A 6,000-nucleotide genomic window follows, 5' to 3' on the forward strand; every position below is an offset into this window, starting at 1 on the left:
GGGAAAGCCAGTACAGGAACAGTATCGAAACAGCAACAGACAGCAGTGTGTCTTCGGGACGCAAGCTGCAACTAAGATCTGGGCCTACAGTCAACCTCAGCAGACAGCCGGGGAATTGGTGATTGTACGTTTCCAGTCAAATCATAGAAGGGTTTTGTGATTTAATCTGGGTAAGTTTACAGGTAACAGTCAAACCGCGGACGGGTTTAACCATGTCATATTGTGCTGATGCAAATGACCCTTTCATAGGGGTTTGTATTTTGGGGTTAATCCGTCCAATAAAAATCGTAGGGATTTATACTGGGCAGTAATTGTGTGTATGTTCAATACACGAACAAATCTTCGTTGATCCAAAACCCTGAGCCGTGTGTATTTTGTTCTTTATAAATCCTGAAGTCAAAGAACTGTGTATAATGGGGAACTAGATTTAGAAATACTTACACCCTCCCCCCTCAGAATGTTCTGCAGTCGCTCAGAGACATCCTTAAACCTGGCTACAGGGAGGCAACACTTTATCCTGGAGTCCCGCCTGCAGCCGCAGAAATGCCTCTCTGCTCCTGTAATGATCGAATCCTCTACTACTATTGCTCTCCCTCTCTCCTTTCTCCCCCCTGTACAGCTGAGCCACCCGTGGTGCTGTGTACTTTGCTCTGGAACCCAGAGGAGCCATCGCCCTCACCAGTACTCAGAACAGAACCCAGATTGGAAAGCGAGATGCACACAGGAGACTCCTGCACTACATGCCTGGTCCTCCTCTTCTGTCTGGCAGTCACCCATTTCCTCCCTGGCTGCTCACTCCTAGGGTGCTGAGTGACCATCTCCTGAAACATGCTATTCCCGAAGTTCTCAGCCTAACTGATGCACCGCAGTGATGCCCGTTGCTACTCAAGCTCCAAAACCCGGAGCTCGAGCTCCTCCAGCTGACGACACTTCCTACACATGTGTTTGTCCAGGACACGGGAAGTGTCCTGGAGTTCCCACATGGCAGAGTGTGCATACCACGGGACTGAGCTGCCCTGTCATGCCTCTATTTAGAAAATAGGAGCAATAGTAGGCCATTCGGCCCTTCGAGCCTGCACCACCATTCAATATGATCATGGCTGATCCTCTATCTCAACACATATTCTCGCTTTCTCCCCATGCCCCTTGATGCCTTTTGTGTCAAGTGAAGAAATTTCTCCACATCTCAGTCCGAAATTTCCTACCCTGTATCCTGAGACTGTGACCTCTTGTTCCAGACTTCCCAGCCAGGGGAAAGATCCTCCCCGCATCCAGTCTGCCCAACCCCATCAGAATTTTATACATTTCAATGAAGACAGGCCGAGTTGACCCAATCTCTCCTCATACGACAGTCCTGCCATCCCAGGAATCAGTCTGGTGAACCTTCGCTGCACTCACTCTATGGCAAGTATATCCTTTCTTAGGTAAGGAGCCCAAAACTGCACACAATATTCCAGGTATGGTCTCACCAAGGCTCTGTATAACTGTAGTAAGACATCCTTGCTCCTGTACTCCAATCCTCTTGCAATGAAGGCCAACATACCATTTCCCTTACTAACTGCTGACTGCACCGGCATGTTTGCTTTCAATGACTGATGTACAAGGACACCCAGGTCCCTCTGTACATCGACATTTCCCAAGCCATCACCATTTAAATAATACTTTGTCTTTATGTTTTTTCTACCAAAGTGGATAACTTCACATTTATCCACGTTATTCTGCATCTGCCATGTGTTTGCCCACTCACTCAACCTATCTAAATCACCTTGCAGAGTCTTTGCATCCTCCTCACAACTCACAATCCCACCAAGTTTTGTGTCGTCAGCAAACTTGGAAATATTACATTAGGTTCCCTCATCCAAATCATTTATATATATATTTTGAATAGCTGAGGCCTAAGCACGGATCCTTATGGTACCCCACTAGTCACTGCCCGCCACCCCGAAAAAGACCCGTTTATTCCTACTCTCTGTTTCCTGTCAGTTAACCAATTTTCAATCCCATGCCAGTATATTGCCCCCAATCCTATGTGCTTTAATTTTGCACACTAATGTCTTATGTGGGATTTTACCAAAGGCCTTCTGAAAATCCAAATACACTACATCCACTGTTTCTCCCTTATCTATTCTATCAGTTACATCCTCAAAAATCTCCAGTAGGTTTGTCAAACACAATTTTCCTTTCACAAATCCATGTTGATTTTGTCTAATCCTTTTGATAGTTTCTAAGTGTGCCGTTATCACATCCTACATAATAGACTCTAGCATTTTTCCTACTATTGTTGTTAGGCTAACCGGTGTGTAGTTCCCTGTTTTCTCGCTCCCTCCTTTTTTAAATAATGGGGTTACATTTGCCACCCTCCAATCTGCAGGAACTGTTCCATAATCTATAGAATTTTGGAAAATGACAACCAATGCAGCCACTATTTCCATGGCTACCTCTTTTTGTTCTCTGGGATGCAGATTATCAGGCCCTGGGGATTTATCGGCCCTCAGTCCTATTAGTTTCTCCAGCACTATTTTCTTACCAATAATCATTTCCTTTAATTCCTCTTGCTCACTCGACCCTTGGTTCCCTCGCATTTCTGGGATGTTATTTGTGTCCTCTTGCGTGAAGACAGAACCAAAGTATTTATTTAATTGTTCTGCCATTTCCTTGTTCCCCATTATAAATTCTCCCGTTTCTGACTGTAAAGGATCTACATTTGTCTTCACTAATCTTTTACTTTTTACATACTTGTAGAAACTTTTGCAGTCGGTTTTTATGTTTCTTGCAAATTTACTCTCATACTCTATTTTTCCTTTCTTAATCAATCTCTTGGTCCTTTTTTGCTGAATTCTGAACTGCTCCCAATAATCCTCAGGCTTCCTACTTTTTCTGGCAACTTTGTATGACCCCTCTGTGAATAGAAACATAGAAACATAGAAAGTAGGTGCAGGAGTAGGCCATTCGGCCCTTCGAGCCTGCACCACCATTCAATATGATCATGGTTGATCATGCAACTTCAGTACCCCATTCCTGCTTTCTCTCCATACCCCTTGATCCCTTTAGCCATAAGGGCCACATCTAACTCTCTTTTGAATATATCTAACAAACTGGCCTCAACAACTTTCTGTGGTAGAGAATTCCACAGGTTCACCACTCTCTGGGTGAAGAGGTTTCTCCTCATCTCGGTCCTAAATGGCTTACTCCTTATCCTTAGACTGTGACCCCTGGTTCTGGACTTCCTCAACATCGGGAACATTCTTCCTGCATCTAACCTGTTCAATCCCGTCAGAATTTTATATGTTTCTATGAGATCCCCCCTCATACTTCTAAATTCCAGTGAATATAAGCCTAGTCGATACAGTCTTTCTTCATATGTCAGTTCTGCCATCCCGGGAATCAAGCTGGTGAACCTTCACTGCACTCCCTCAATAGCAAGAATGTTCTTCCTCAGATTAGGAGACCAAAACTGCACACAATACTCAAGGTGTGGTTTCACCAAGGCCCTGTACAACTGTAGTAAGACCTCCCTGCTCCTATACTCAAATCCCCTTGCTATGAAGGCCAGCATGCCATTTGCCTTCTTTACTGCCTGCTGTACCTGCATGCCGACCTTCAGTGACTGATGTACCATGATACCCAGGTCTCGTTGCACCTACCCTTTTCTTAATCTGTCACCATTCAGATAATATTCTGCCTTCCTGTTTTTGCAACCAAAGTGGATAACCTCACTTATTACTATCCTTAATTTCTTTTGCTAGCCATGGTCGGGCCACTTTTCCTTTTGTGTTTTTGCACCAGAAAGGAATGTATAACTGTTGCATTTCATGCATTCGTTCCTTAAATGTTAGCTATTGCCTATCCACCATCATGCCTTTTAATGAATCTTCTCAATCTATCATAGCCAATTCATTCCTCATACCTTCGTAGTTTCCTGTGTTTAGATTTAGGATACTTGTTTTGGATTGGACTACTTCACTTTCTATCTTAATAAAGAATTCTATCATGTTATGGTCACTCTTCCCTGAAGGACCGCGCGCAACAAGACTATTAATTAATGTCATCTCATTGCAGAATATTCAATCTAGGATAGCCTGTTCCCTCATAGACTGCTCAACATACTGGTCTAAAAAACCATCTTGTACAGACATATTTAATAGACTATGAACTAACCTGGGAGAAATAAACTTTAAATTTAAAAAAAACACTCACCAGCTACTCACCTTTGTGCCGATGTCATTTTGGCTTTTTTACTCTGACGTCACTATTTCAAATTCAGCCTGTGTTGAGTTGCTCAGCACTCGCTCTCGCTCTCGCTCTGGTCCGCCTCAGCCCCAATCATTTACCAGCTGTCCTGTGATGTCACTGCTGGATTTTTCTCCTCTCTGCTCCTCCAATGCTGCTGCTGATTAGGTTTACGCTGGTCTCTCCTCTGCTGATCAAATCTTGCCCCTCCTCAGATGCTGCTGCTGATTAGGTCCACACTGGTCTCTCCTCTGCTGATCAAATCTTGTCCCTCCTCCAATGCTGCTGCTGATTAGGTCTACACTGGTCTCTCCTCTGCTGTTTAAATCTTGTCCCTCCTCCAATGCTGCTGCTGATTAGGTCTACACTGGTCTCTCCTCTGCTGTTTAAATCTTGTCCCTCCTCCAATGCTGCTGCTGATTAGAATTTAACTCACAAAACTAACATTAACCAGTTCAGAATGTATTAGCATTTACACTATCAACCTCCAATGAGGATCTGCATGAGCTATTGAGTGAATGAATTAATTCTTGACAATTATGAAAGAGGAAGTCAGACATAGACATAGAAACATAGAAAATAGGTGCAGGAGTAGGCCATTCGGCCCTTCTAGCCTGCACCGCCATTCAATGAGTTCATGGCTGAACATGCAACTTCAGTACCCCATTCCAGACAATAAAGTCTACATAATAGGATCCCAATTAACATTCATTTAGGAGGCTATCACCTGAGACGGGATGCGGGGGGAGTATAGTCAGGATGTTCTGGGGTCTTTGTGGGCCCGAGCAGAGGCGGGTTAGTTGGCTGCACAGTTCAGAGGATGGATAGCTGCTTCTGCTGCAATGGAAATGGTGACACTGGCCATCAGATGCTGCATCATGGTTGGATCCACAAGTGTGCGAACAGAGTTTGCCACCACTTCCATGCCGGAAAGGATGGGCTCCAAACTCTGCTCAAAGCCCTGTGCCAAGCTGGTGAAGACCCCTCCATGCTCCGTGACATTGACTGCAGGCTTTCTGGCAGGCCTGCCAATGCACCAAGCCTTCATTGTGCAAACCCGTCAGCGTTCCTCTGTAGGCTGCCCCATCGAACTCCGTATCTGAGTCCTCGGCAACGAAACCTGTCTGTGCCCTCGCCCTCCGGTGAGCTGGCACCTGTGCTATCCTTGCCACCTGCCCTGGCTGCAACCCACACGTGCCCGGTGTCTCACCACGTGCAGATCCCGCCTCTAATCTATCCTCTAACATAGCAGTGTCAGTGTCTGAGCCGGTGGCTGTGAGTGTGAAATCAAGTGACGGTCACTCTCTTCTTGCTGTTCCTCCACTGCCTGGGCAGATTGCAACACTTGTGTATCTGAAAGGAAAAAGGCACAAGAATAAGTTGTGGTGCAAGGAAGTGAGGGGAAAGTAAGAGGTACGTGCTTACACCATCTGCAGCTTGTAAATCAGCTTGTGGGATGAGAGGAAAATGGGATGGTTTTAGCCCTGTCGCTGGCCACTTGTTCAACTTTGGGCATCTCAATAAAGGCCAGCACCATCTCCTCCACGGGTGTGAGGACATGTAGACGCGCCTGTCCCCTCCAGTTAGCACCTGCTGCATTTGGTTGTATGCCACCTTGTCCAGTGAGAGAGAGGGAAGCGTGTCAGTGACTTTCGTGCAAACTGTTTGGCTGATGTGGCTGTCATGGTTGAATAGCTGGCTGAGTGTGCAAGCTGTGAGATGTCGGAGTTCAGTGTGTGAGGGCGAAGTGAAGCTACAGATGTGAGGTAT

The sequence above is a fragment of the Pristiophorus japonicus genome, chromosome 3, assembly GCF_044704955.1.
Source record: "Pristiophorus japonicus isolate sPriJap1 chromosome 3, sPriJap1.hap1, whole genome shotgun sequence".
Classification (NCBI taxonomy): Eukaryota; Metazoa; Chordata; class Chondrichthyes; family Pristiophoridae; genus Pristiophorus; species Pristiophorus japonicus.